The sequence below is a fragment of the Prionailurus viverrinus genome, chromosome C1, assembly GCF_022837055.1.
Source record: "Prionailurus viverrinus isolate Anna chromosome C1, UM_Priviv_1.0, whole genome shotgun sequence".
NCBI classification, from domain to species: domain Eukaryota; kingdom Metazoa; phylum Chordata; class Mammalia; order Carnivora; family Felidae; genus Prionailurus; species Prionailurus viverrinus.
Genome location: NC_062568.1, coordinates 123606358 through 123620949, shown reverse-complemented (window position 1 = coordinate 123620949; position 14592 = coordinate 123606358). Strand labels below are relative to the sequence as shown.

Below are 14592 nucleotides of genomic sequence, written 5' to 3'. Positions count from 1 at the left end.
TGTAAGCATTTCAATAAAATTTAATGCTGAAAATATTTTTGAGCATCAGAATAATCTATAATTGTTGCCCTTGCTGGGTTAGGCATGTGTTAGGCTATACATATATTTTCTGTATGTGTGTGTGTGTGTGTGTGTGTGTGTGTGTGTAAATCTGTAATTAAATTTATCTTAGGTAGAAAAGCAAACAATGATGTTGTGCCTCTGTTCATGCAATCTGCAAATTATTAAGTGCCAGGCATCATTCTAGGTTCTTGGAATACATCAATGAATAGAACAGACAAAAATCTCCATCTAGGATCCCCATGAAATTTACATTCGAGTAGTAATTTGTAAGAGTAAAGGAGCAGTGGGGGGGAGTGGAATACTACAAATGATGTATCTAATAAATAAGTACTTCATATTGTATATTAGAAGATGATAAGAGCTGTCAGAAGATTTTTAAAAAGAGGGGCAGGATAATGGAGACCTGAAATGTAAGGGGGTGGGAGAATGGGTTAACATTTTTAACTTTTTTTTTTCCTAGTGAGTGTCATTAAATTTAAACAAATATCTGAAGAAAACCAGAAAACTAGCAATATGGATATCTGATATAGAGGAGTCCTGGACAGTAGGAACAGCCAGTACCATGGCACTGTCAAAACACTGCTATGTGCTCCAGGACGAGTAGAGAAGCGAGTAAAGTTTTAGCAGAGTGAGCAAGGTGGAATATATTAGGATATCATTCTAGGTTGAAAGTAATAGAGGTCATGCATGACTTTAGAGGGGATTTATCTATCTATCTATCTATCTATCTGTCAGTCAGTCAGTCGAAAGGTCTCACATGTTTATTACTGAACCAACCTACTGGTGCAAAAGCATCATAACAGAGAAAAGCCATTTCCCTGATAAAACATATCTACTGGTCAGGCAGTAGGGAGGCAATGCAATAAGAACACAGGACTTTCAGGCAGCATAAATGTGTGCCATCTCATGTGTGGTCCCTTACAGCCCCAGCGTCATTCTTCTCCAATGCTGCCTCTTGGAGTTGTATCTGATTTTATTACCAGTTTTCATCCAAATCCACTGGGGAATGGGACGATTCTGCTTTTGTTTCTTGGCCAGGAATCACTGGATCTTGGAAGTCTTGTGAGAAGACCTGGCAAGAAACAGTCAGCAGCACACACCGCAATGGCGGAGAAGAGGAGCGATTTTAGAGGGAATTTAAAGAAGTTTGCATTTTACTCTGATTTAAATGGGAAAACACGGAAGTGTTCAGAGCAAAGGAATGACAGTTCACGTGGAATGTCACTCCATCCTAACAGCAAGCAAAAACCTGAACAAACTGGCAAATCAACAACTTATCTTAGCTCTGTCAGGGATGTGAGGTCACAAGGCAAACTACTACCCCCCAAATTGGAGTTACAGGCAGATGAACACAGAGCAGCACAACTGAACAGAACAGAAACGCTCAAACCGAAAGCTCTACAGGAACTAGTACTGGTGGGAAAATCTAGACTATAACTGACAAATTTCTAGAGAGTCAGTGTAGACAAGTCTGAGGATAAAAATGGCAGGATGGCAGTCTTAGGGAGTAGGGAGGCAAACTTACATGAATTTTAGCTCCAGTAGCTCTACCAGGTATTCACAGGGAATATGGGAGAAAAAAAGTCCCTTCAGCCTTCTAACAGGGGGAGGGGAAAATAACCATTTTGAAATACATCAGAGCATTCTGTTCTTTGGAACATGGCCTGGTCTCAAGAGAAACTAATTTATCAGACCCTAACCTATTGTAGTTTTATCAGAACTTAATCTACTGAGGGGAAGGAAAATATCCAACTCCAGCCCCTCTAGCCATCCTGTCCCACTTAAAGGGAGTAGGGGACAGAGAAACACTTGTGAAGTTTACAACCCCGGGGCTGAGGCTTACTAACAGACTGAAACACAATCCAGGACTGTAGAACAGACTATAGAACTCCTCCCCATACCTTACTATTACATTATTAAAGGCCTATTTATCATGTACCTTTTCCCCAGTACATCATTTCTGGCCCTCAACAACAAATTCCAATGCCTATGAAAATGCAAAACAAAACAAAACAACAGCAACAACAAAAGCCACTCAGAAATGGCATGAATGCTAGCCTCACCAGACCAGAAATTTAAAACCATGGTGATTAATACTAAGGTCTAAAAGTAGACAGCATATAAGAACTGTTGGGTAATGTAAGCATAAAGATGGAATTCTAATTAAAAATCAAAAAGAAATGCTAGGCATAAAAACATTCTGACAGGTATGAAGAACACATGTGATGGGCTCGTCAATAGACTGGACATGGCTGAGGAAAGGATCTCTGAGCTCGAAAATACGCCAAAAGAAACTTCCAAAACTGAAAATGAAAGAGAAAGAAACAAGACTGGGGGAAAAACAAACAAAAGCAAAAACAAACCATGACAGAATATCCAGGAACTGTGGGGCAACTACAAAAGATATAACACATAGATACTGAGAATACCAGAAGGAGAAGAGAGAAAGAAATAGAAGAAATATTTGAAGCAATAATGGCTGAGCATTTCCCCCAAATTAACGCCATGCACTAAGCCACAAATCTAGAAATCTCAGAGAATACCAAGCAGGACAAATAGCAAAATTAAACTACACACTTAGGCCTGTTGTATTCAAACTGTGGGAAATGAAAGAACAGAAGAAATCTTGAAAGAAACCAGGGTATGTGTGGGGGGAGGGCACCTTATATACAGAGAGGAGCAAATATAAAAATTATACCTGACTTCTCAGAAAAGGAATAGGAAGAAAGGTTTAGATGAGGTCAGAATTTTAATTTCAGGTTTATTAGGTTTAATATGGCTGTTAAACTCCAAACGGAGATGTTAAATAGCACAAATAGCTATCTGTAGATTAGGAGAGAGGTCTGGGCTTGAAATATGCATTTAGGCATCAATGTCATGTGGACATTTAAAGCCATTAGAGTGGATGAGATCACCAAGGTAGTGTTGATAAAAAAAAAAAAAAAGAAAGAAAGAAAGAAAGAAAGAAAGAAAGAAAGAAAGAAAGCTGATCTCTGGGGCAATCCAACATGAAGAGTTCTTAGTAAAGATAAGCAACTAAGGAGTGTAAAGAATGACCTATGAAGCAGAAAGAAAATCAAGAGGCTTCCTGTATTAAAAACAATTTAAATAGAGTTTACAGGGAAGAGGGGCACAGTTGCTAACATGTGGCTAATAAGGTAATTAAGGTAGGGACTGAGAATTGACCATTGGATTTAACAAGATGAAAGTTATTGCTGATCTCATGGAGAGAAGTTTGATGGAACGATGCAGAATAATTCTAACTGGATTGAGACTAAAAGAGAATATATATATATTATATATATATATAATATATATATATGAGAAATATATATATATATTTGTATATATGTATTTGTGTATATATATATATATATATATATGTATGTATATGGAGAGAGAGAGAGTATAAATAATTTACCCAAGGAATTTTGCTGCCAAGAGAACAAAGTACTTTAGTGGTAACTGATGGGTAAGTAGAGTCAGGATTTTTTTTTAATGTGGGATAAATATTAGCATTCTAAGAAAAGGTAAAAAAATTGATAATATGGGAGATTACGGAAATGATGGTCAGAGGAGATATATGTAAATTAACCCAGCTGTTCTAAGACCTACATCTAAACCCTCCATTGCTTAACACATTAGGAGTTGTTACTCACTCAAAAGTTTCATGAGGGTCTCCAGTAGGTTGTTTTCTATGTAAAGTTTTCAAGGGACAAAAGTATCTTCAATACTGAGCTTCAATCTGTCCCCTAAGACCTGAGAGTTCCTTTTTTGCCCCCTTGACTAGTTATTGGAAAGACAGCATGGAGAAGATATATTTTTTTTTAATTACTTGCCCAGAGTGACACATATTTCTTTCACTCACATACGATTAGTAAGAATAATATCCTTTATCTAGGTACAAGGGGAACTGAAAAGTGCAACCCCAGGATGAGTAAGTTTCTAATGATCAAAATTGTTTACGGTAGAAAGAAAGGATGTATCTTTTGTGATCTGTCAGCCCTCTGTCCCATAAAATGGAATCTAGTGTTGAAATGGAGGGATTGGATTTACATAGGGGAAAGTTATCATCACAGAATAAAAATGGGAGACTTTGGGGGCACCTGGGTGGCTCAGTTGGTTAAGCATCCAACTTCGACTCAAGTCATGATCTCACAATTTATGAGTTAGAGCCCCACATCGGGCTTTCTGCTGTCAGCACTTAACTCACTTCAGAGCCTGCTTTGGATCCTCTGTCACCCTCTCTCTTTCTGCCCCTTCCCTACTTGTTCTCTCTCTCTCTCTCTCTCTCTCTCTCTCTCTCTCTCTCAAAACCAATAAATAAACTTAAAAAAAGGAGACTGTGGTATATAGGTTTTCAGAAATGGGAAGTAAATGGACTAGCCCATATCATATGATTGCCTGGTAAGATTAATGACCCATTTGAATTTCATGTAAATTTATAATAAGAACAATTAACAAGGTTATATGTTCTATCAAGCCACATTCATCTATAGAGATGTATGTCAGGGAATCAGTGATGAGTTGAAATTAACTAGACTTAAGCAAATGTGATAAAACATGAAAGGTGTAAAGGAACAAAGGGTATGTGCAAAGCATGATTGTAATGATTGGCCATAAAATTTTATTTCATTTTATTTTTTAAAAGTTTGTTTATTTATTTATTTATTTATTTATTTATTTATTTATTTATAGAGCACAAGCAGGGGAGGGGGGGAGAGAGAGAGAGAGAGAGAGAGAGAGAGAGAGAGAGAGAGAGAATATCCCAAACTGGCTCTGTGCTGTCAGTGCAGAGCCCAACTCAGGGCTCTATCTCATGAACCATGAGATCATGACCTGAGCTGAAACCAAGAGTCAGATGCTTAACTAACTGAGCCACCTAGGTGCCCTTTGACCATAATTCTTTTTAAGTTTATTTATTTATTTTGAGACAGAGAGAGAGAGAGAGTAATTAAGCAGGGGAGAATCAGAGAGAGAGGGAGACAGAGAAAAACCCAAGCAGGCTCCACACCATCAGCACCGAGCCCAACGTGGGGCTCGAACTCAGGAGCCATGAGATCATGAATGGAGCTGAAACTAAGAGTTGGACACTTAACCTACTGAGCCACCCAGGTGCCCCATTGACCGTAAAATTTTAAACGGAAGAAAGAGGACATTAAGAGGATGAGGGACAGTGAAAAATTGATAGGATTAATGGATTGGAGGGTGGAAAATGTACATACAGAGCCCTAGGAAGGGAAAAAACAAAACAAAACAAAACAAAAAAAGCAAAGCAAAACAAAACAGGAGGCAGTGGTCACAGAATGAGCTGTACAAAATTGATGTTTCAGAGAGAGTGCAATTATTAGTAACAGGTATATCTACAGAGTAAGTGGCTGAGGTAGGGTGGAGGACAAGATTATTGGATGCAGATAATTTTAAGGAAGTTGAGGCCAGATGGGTAGAGCATTATCTACAATTTAATTGAAATCACCAAGAGTTAGGATAGAAGTAATTGAAGAGGGACAGCTAGGAAATGACTCATGGAGAAATGAGTAGGAATGATCCAGCGTTTGAGAGATAACAGCTACAATTGCAGGATATGAGGTTATAAAATCGAATAGTATGAAATACAAAGCTTGGGGGTTTTAGTGGAATTGAAGGAAAATGCTCTGAAACATGAGAAGAAAACTCAAAGACATCTACCTCATTACCATTTCTAGCGGTACAAGGTCTATAAGAGGGAAAAATAATTTTATAGGCTACAGAAGAAAGCATACAGGGAAAAACTCATCATAATTTAGGAACTGGGGTCAAAAATTAATGACCTATATAGGAGGATTATATTTTTGCAAGATAAAGAAAGTTACAAAGAAGTTGTTTTAATTGAACCATGCTGTTATAAGAAACACAAAGGCAAAGACAATGGGATGTACATAATGTGTAATTGACCATAAACTGAACTGAATAGTCCCAAATCATCATAAGGCAGTGTCACTTACTTACTAGCCCTCCTCCCCATTTTCACCAGGAAAATAAAACTTCTTCCAAAATAGAACTTAAGCCATCCTTTTTTGGGGGGTGGGCGGGGAGCAGGGACTATGGGCTTATACAAAGGCTGAAAGTCAGTGATCAACTGACTTCCAAACTGGCGTTGTGGCACAATTTTCTTTGCAATGTTTAATGTATTTCATTCTGATTGTGCATATCAAGGAAGGATTCTTGGAAGAGGAACACGTAAATTCTATTCTTTAACATGAAAAGTTTGTTTTGTTTCATTTTTTTAAGTTTTAACTTTTATTTAAATTACAGTTAGTTAATATACAGTGTAATATTAGTTTCAGGACTACAGTGTAGTGATTCAACACTTCCATACAACACCTGGTACTTCTCACAAGTGTGCTCCTTAATCCCCATCACCTATCTAACCCGTCTCCCACCCACCTTTCCTCTGGTAACCATCAGTTTGTTCTCTATAGTTAAGGGTCTGTTTCTTGGTTTGTCTTTCTGTCTCTTTTTTAAACCTTTTTTCCTTTGTTCTGTTTCTTAAATTCCACCTATGAGTGAAATCGTGTGGTATTTGTCTTTCTCTGAGTTATTTCCCTTAGAATAATTTATTTCGCTTAGCTCCATCCATGTCATTGCAAATGGCAAGATGTTTTGTTTCATTTTTTGAGAATGGACAAAAAAATATTTTGACTGATATCTCCATATGTTAGGTGACAAATCAGAGCTATAATCCTCAAATAATTCCAGCTTACAAGTAATTTGTCCCCACTCACTCTTGACTGAGAATGTCATTATTTTCTATATATGTCCACCTACATATATTTTTGGAGGAAGGAAAAGCTGTAATATTTCATTTCTCTTTTAAATAAAAAATTAAGTCAAATTATAACATACATGCCAAAAAGAATGTCACATCATAACTGAACAGTTTGAAGAGTGAATACATCCTTGTATCCACCATCTAGACAAACAAACCAAAAGATTATTAGCACCCTAGAAAGTTTCCTTGAGTTCTATACCAGTCATTACTATTTCTCCTTAAAGGCAGACACTGTTTTGACTTCTTTCCCCAACATTAGACTTTTGAACTTTGTATAGAGTTATACAATACAAATAGGCAGAATTCTAAGATGGCTCTTAAGATTCCCTCTCCCTGATATATATGACCTGTATATCCCCTCTTTCTGGGTATAGGAAGAACTTGTGAATATAATGGGACCTCCTTCCTGAGGTTAAGTTACTAATTAGTTGACTTTGAGTTATGCAAATGAGAGATTAGCTTTGGTGAGCCTGACTTAACCAAGTGAGCCCTTCAGAGTAATGGGACCCTTCCTGAGAGAGTTTCAAAGCCATATATGTCCTCCTACTTGAAGAAATAACCTGTCATCTTATGAGAGTTTCAAAGCCATATATGTTCTCCTACTTGAAGAAATAACCTGTCATCTTGGACCTGAGAATGACTTCCAGGACCTAAGAGCACACTGTGGCCAGCTACCAGCAAGAAAACATAGACCTCAATCCTGCAATTGCAAGGAACTGAATTCTGCTAACAGCTTCAATGAGTTTTGAAGAGGACCTCAAGCCTCAGATGAGACTGCAATGCCAACAGACACCTTGATCAAACCTAGTGAGACCATGAGCAGAGGAAATAGCTACTCATTTCTGGAATCCTGACCCATGGAAACCATGAGATAATTAACATACATTATGTTAAGCCGCTAAATTTGTGCTAAATTGTTACACAGCAATAGAAAACTAAAAAAAAAAAAAGAATATTCCTTGTTGTTGCATGGAGTAATAGTTTATTCATTTTTAATTCTCTGTACTATGCCACTGTATGATATAAAAATATTTCAAATTATTCACTCTATTATTCCAAGCTTTTGGCCATTACAGATAGTTACATGATGAACATTCTTGCTGTATTTTCTGTGCACATGCTCTATTGAGTAGGACTGGAATTGTGACTCTAGAGCATGTATCTGCTCAGCTCTAACAGACACAAACAGTTTTCCAAAACAGTTGTATCAACTTAGAATCCCAAAAACAGAGTGAAAAGTTTCACTCCCTCCATATGCTTACCACTAATTGACATGGATCTTGTAATTTTGTTTGTTTGCTTGGTTTTTTAGAGTTTAAATATCCTGGTGGGTGTGCAGAAGGATCTGATAGCAAATGCTACTCCCCACATTGTGAACCATCTTCCCCTTAGTCTTCTGTTTGGGTCTGTGCACTGACTCGTAAATTGTATTCAAATCATGCTGCTGTTTTTAAGTGAGCTGGCTAGAAGTAAGGATTTGACTTATGTGGCAAAGGATGGGAAGATTATCCCTTTAAAATCAGCAGGCAGCTATAATTATAATTCTATGAAAAAGGCAAGATGTTCCTTTAATCAGTTAGACTCCTTCTTTTTACTTCTGACCACTTCTCCAGAGGCGCTCCTGAGCCCCACGGTTCACCCTTAGTTTCAACTCCTACACAGTGTAAGCACAGCTGTTATGCACAGACATTACCAGAAATTTTAGCTCGTCTTAATATAAACTTATCAGACTTCCAGTAGTAAATGAAATAAAATTTTTGCTGTTATATCCTTTGAACATTTTATCTTTTGTGACAGTTGATTCCAATAGAAAAAAAGTAGAAAAACCATGAACCCTAAAAGAATGTAGTATTCTAACCTTTATTTAATTAATAGTAGAATCACTATAATATATTAATAAAGTAATGCTTTCTCTTGGAAGAAAGACATATTCGTTTTTAAAGATCTTTTTCCTGGATTGTTCTTATTTACCTTTTGATTGCAAGGGTATATCTAACATAAATTATGAGAAAGAATTATACAGACTGCATAATTTCCCTGATGTGCTCACTCTGGATCTTATCACCCTACATGTATGCCTTGCTTTAAGCAGATTCCATGTATAATAAATTCTATGATTTAAAATTTTTTTAATGTTTATTTATTTTTGAGACAGAGTGTGAGTGGGGGAGGGGCAGAGAGAAAGGGAGACACAGAATCCAAAGCAGGCTCCAGGCTCTGAGCTGTCAGCACAAAGCCTGATGCAGGGCTCGAACTTGTCAACCTCGAGATCATGACCTGAGCTAAAGTCAGATGCTCAACCGACTGAGCCACCCAGACGTCCCATAAATTCTCTGATTAAAAAAAAAAAAAAAAAAAAGATTTACCTGGGAGTCCCTTACATAGTAAGCTGTCCAAAGTTTTAAAAATTATTACATTTATATAATACTAATTAACACTTTTTTAGGTACACAGCTAGAGTATAAAGAAACATACACTTGTCATGTGCAAGTAGAAACAAATCAGAAGATTTTATTTCCATGAAGCATTTCAAGCCTATAAAAGAGTATAATATAGCATAATAAATAGCAGCACATCCATCATTCAAATTTACAAATGTTAACATTGTGTCATATTTGAGTCAGAAATATTTACCCAGTAAATAAAAATTACAGATGTTTATATACTCCTCTCCATCCCTAAGAGAGACCCTCTAGCCTGAACTAGTTGTATCTCATTCCTGTGATTTTTTAAAATCCTGGATGCAATTCAAAGTCATCTATTTCATGATAATTACCTCAGATAATAATAATAATAATAATAATAATAATAGTAGTAGTAGTAATAATAATAATAAAACTAAAATTAATGGGGACGGGCAGGATGGAAGCTGAAATGACCTCCAGAAATCCCTGAGAATTGGTAAGTCACCTGACTGGAAGTCTCTTAGGGAGATAAACAAAGAAAAGCAGGATCTTCATCCAGCTCTACCATAAACCAACCAGCTGTGGGAAGACACAACACAAGTAGCCTGCCTATTTGTGGAGCAGTTGTCCAGAAGTGCTTATTGTTTATTTATCTGTTTGGGTTTGGGGGGAGCACATTTGACACATAATGTTACATTGGTTTCAGGTATACAACTTGGTGATTTCACAAGTACAGCTACCATCTGTCCTGCTACATAGCTATTACAGTACCATTGGCTGTATTCCTTATGGTCTTTTTGTTCACATGACTCACTCATTCCAGAACTTGAAGCCTCTACCTCCTTCTCCCCTTCACCCATTTTGCCAGGCTACTTATCCCCCTTCTCCATGACAACCATCAGTTTGTTCTCTGTATTTATAGGTCTGAATCTGCTTTCAGTTTGTTTATATGTTCGGGGTTTATATTTTGCTTTTTAAAAAGATTCCACTTATAAGTGGAATCATATCATATTTGTCTTTATCAGTCTGACTTGTTTCATTTCGCATAATGTCCTCCAGGTCCATCCATGATCCATGCTGTTGCAAATGGCACAATCCCATCCTTTTCCATGGCTAAGTTATATTCCGGGGTGTGTGTGTGTGTGTGTGTGTGTGTGTGTACATCTTTATTATATTTGTCTGTTGATGGAAACTTAGGTTGCTTTCCTATCTTGGCTATTGTAAATAATGCTACAATAAACATAGGGGGACATATATCATTCCAAATTAGCGTCTCCAGAAGTGTTTTTTTGCTACAGAATTTTTTAATTCCAATGTAGTTAACTACTACAATTACAATTACTACTATAACTAATATTATATTAGTTTGGGATATACAATATAGTGGTCCAACAATTTCATACATCACCCAAGTGCACTCCTGAATCCCCATCACCTATTTCACCCATCTACTGCAATACTTAATACTACAATAGTATTTTAGGAGTTAAATTGTAAATGCCTGTAAATTGAGCCCTTTTCTTTTGTGTACCACAATTCCTAAGACTCCCTTTGTCTTACACCAACCCACTTTATTATTTGAGCTTAATTCCTCCTAGTTAAGCCATTTTAGTTAGGTTTCTGCTAACCAAACTATTTACATTCTGTGGGCCTTTGTAAGTTGAATCCAGTGTGTTCCTTGGTCACAGTATCTTGAGAACTATATACAGAGGGTCTGCCTTCTTTACCACCATATCTCCAGTTCTCAGAGTAGTTTTTGACATGGGTAAATCAATAAATGATGAAAGAAAATGATCTATTTCCCCCCCAAAAATCTCAATCCAAGGAAATAAAATTTAACATGCTAAATTACTTGCATTCCTTGAATAGGCTATTCTATTACTTGATAAATAATTGGTTTGAAAACCAATAATCCTTGGGATGACAATAGTCTTTAGCCCTTTGGGACATTATGCTAAATCTTTACATATGCACATAGTTGAGCGTGTCTTCAGAAGCCTCTAGTTACATGTACAAAACAAGTAAATAGAAATTACTTATTATGCCCATTTTTGTAAGCTATATAATGAGTACATTTGAGCAATATTTCTAGCATAAAGCATAGTAACTGTCTTTATATAGTTAAACATTTCAGAGAACTTTATAATAAGTGGAAATATTTTCAAATGAAAATAAATGTTATCAAATTCAGTCTTTTATGATACATGATGAGTCCATAACATTTATTATTATTGAACTTATTTTTGTTCCCTTCCAAATCTGTCATTAAACCCTAGAAGAAACATTTTATTCCTAGCAGCTTCAGATAATAAACTTCTGCCTTCGTATTTTCCCACCCAAACTCCAAGATTTCCTTATACTCTAGGCATTTCCTTCTCCTATGGCAGTAATTCTCAAACTTCAGGGTATAATTAACTAAAAGGCAGACTAAAACACAGATTACAGGACTGTAGCCTGAGAGTTTCTGATTCAGTAGGTCTGGTGTGTAGCCCAAGGCAATAGAGACTGACTCCATTTTTAATATCCATTTCTGAACAGCTTTCAAACCCCATCAGTCCCTTTACTCCTTCTGCCCTACATCTGGACAAGCTGTTGAATGTTCAGAAAGCCTATGTGTACCCTCTTTGGTACTGGCGGGAAGTGCAATGTAGCAACACCAGTTGCAATCTCACCCCCTAACCGCCATAAGAACCCATGCCAGTCTCCTTTCCCTGTTTCTCAAACCATTTTTGAATCTGCTTGAGACTCTACCATGATGTCAGAAATACTATCATGTGAGTTACAAACTTTTCAAATGTTCTGTGGCCGGGGGGAGGGGGCATCCATCATCCGTAGTAATATACAAACAAAATTTGGGATGGGACTCCAACCCATATCTGTAAGGTGATCCTGACACCCAAGAATTTAAATTTCTAGACAATTTCCAAGGTATAGTTATGCCACTGATCCAGGTTCCATCTTTCAGAACCCTTGCTCTAAGGAGTCCCACCCATTCACAGTTGACCCATTCTACAGACTGCTTCTAAATCTCTCTTCCAGAAAACTTCTATTCCATTTCATTCTGTAATTATTTCCTTAGTAGTATCCTGTATCTGCAACTAAAGTTCAATCTCATGATGAGTAGATACTATATGTCATTTTTTTAAAATTTGCTTTACCTCATAGTATAGTATTAGTTTAATAGAAGTATTCACTTGTTTCTTCATTCCATGTGGGTACTAAGATTAGTGATTTAAATATCAGGCCCCTAGTTCCATTGTGTGTATACAACCCCCCCACACACACACACAATAATTATAATCTAACCATTGCATTAGATATGTCATACAAGCTCATCTAATTTTTTGCTGAATTTCTGCAAGTATATTGTTTTCAATATACTTTTTCAATATACATTTTACAGATAAGTGCTTGGAGAATCAAGAGTTTAAGTGGAAGATATAATAGTTAAACCCAGATCTGTGTGACCCTAATTCCTTTTCCTTAGTTATATTTCATACTGTAGTCAGAATATATTATGGCCTAGCAACAGACTCATCATATAAAAAGGTAAGTAAATAATTTTTATAAAGCAGATTTGTGGTAGAGAGTAGTGGGAAATAAGTGTTTTTTTCTTTTTCTTTTAAAGTTAATATAAATTCACAGAATGTGGCAAAAATCATTCAGAAAGATCCCATGTACCCTTCACCAAGTTTCCCCCAACAATAACAAATTTGTTACTGTAGTACAATAACAATTCAAGAAATTGACATCAACAAAGTACATGAAAGTTTTATAAGATTACTCCAGATTGTGATTGTGCGTATGACTGTTTGTGTGTTTGTAGGTCTGAGCAGCTTGGTTACACATGCAGATTCATGAGACCACTACCATAATAAAATTGTCACATTGCCACAAATAACTCTTGTGTTACCTTTCATAGTTACACTGGTGTCCAGAGTGGCTCTATCATTTTACATTCTCATGAGTAGTGTATGATAGATCCAAATTCTCTGCATCCTCTCCAACATTTGATATCGTTACTTTTATATTGTATTAGCTGTTGTAATAATATGTGTATTCCATATGTAATAATATGATAATTCCTTATGGTTTTGATTTTCATTGCTCTAATCACTAATAATGTTAAATATATTTCCATATGCTCATCTGTCATTTATGTATTCTCTTTGGTGAAATATCTGTTCATTCATTTAGCCCGTTTTCTTTTTGGATTGTTTCTTACTGTTGAGTTTTGACTTTTTTTTTTAATATATATATTCAGGATAGGATAGGATTCATTTGTCATGTATGCTGTTTGCAGGTATTTTCTTCCAGTCTGTAGCTTGTTATCTCAGCTTCTTAAATGGGTCTGTGACAGAGCAATTATTTTAAGTTTTTATTAAGTCCAATTTATTTTTTTTTCCTCTATAGATCATGCTTTGTGTTTCAAATGTAAGAACTCTTTACCAAGTTCTAGGTCCCAAAGATTTTCTCCTGTTTTATTCTAAAAGGCTTATAGTTTCACATTTCACATCTAAATGATCTATTTTCAATGATTTTTCTATAATGTTTGAAGTTATTTTTGTTGAGGTTAATTTTTTAGCCTATGGAGGTCTAATTAGTCCAACACCATTTCTTTCTTTCTTTCCTTCCTTCTTTCTTTCCTCCCTCCCTCTCTCCTTCCTTGCTTCCTTACTGCCTTTCAAATATTGTTTTTTAAGTATAATTGACATATAATATCTTATTAATAGCAATTCGGTATTTTTATACACTAAAAAAAATTATCCCTATGATAAATCTAGTTTAATCTATCACTATATAGTTATCATAATATAATTGTAATATAATTGAAATATTATAATAAAAGAATTGCATAAAATAATGTAATAAAATATTATAATGAAAAATATTTTTGCATATATAGTTCATATCATTTTACATATATGTTTTTCATTATACTCTTTAGGTCCATCCATGTTGTCACAAATGACAAGATTTAATTTTTTTTCTAAGGCTGAATAATACTGCATTTTAATATATCACATCTTCATTATCCATTCATCTATTAATTGTCACATAGGTTACTTCCATATCTTGGCTATTGTAAATAAAGCAGTGAACATACAATTACATATATCTTTTGAAATTGGTGTTTTTTTATTGTCTTGGGATGACTGTCCAGAAGTGAAATTGCTGTATTGTATAATAGTTCTATTTTTAAGTTTTTGAGCAACCGCCATACTGCTTTCCATAGTGGATGAACCAATTTGTATTCCCACCAGTAGTACATGAAAGTTCCTTTTACTATACATCCTTGCCAACATTTATTTC

General features: G+C 35.8%; 1 pseudogene; it reads right to left on the bottom strand.

Moving 5' to 3' along the window:
- Window positions 1–981: 981 nt before the first annotated feature.
- LOC125171698 (60S ribosomal protein L39-like) lies at window positions 982–10139 on the bottom strand (annotated as a pseudogene).
- Window positions 10140–14592: the final 4453 nt, after the last annotated feature.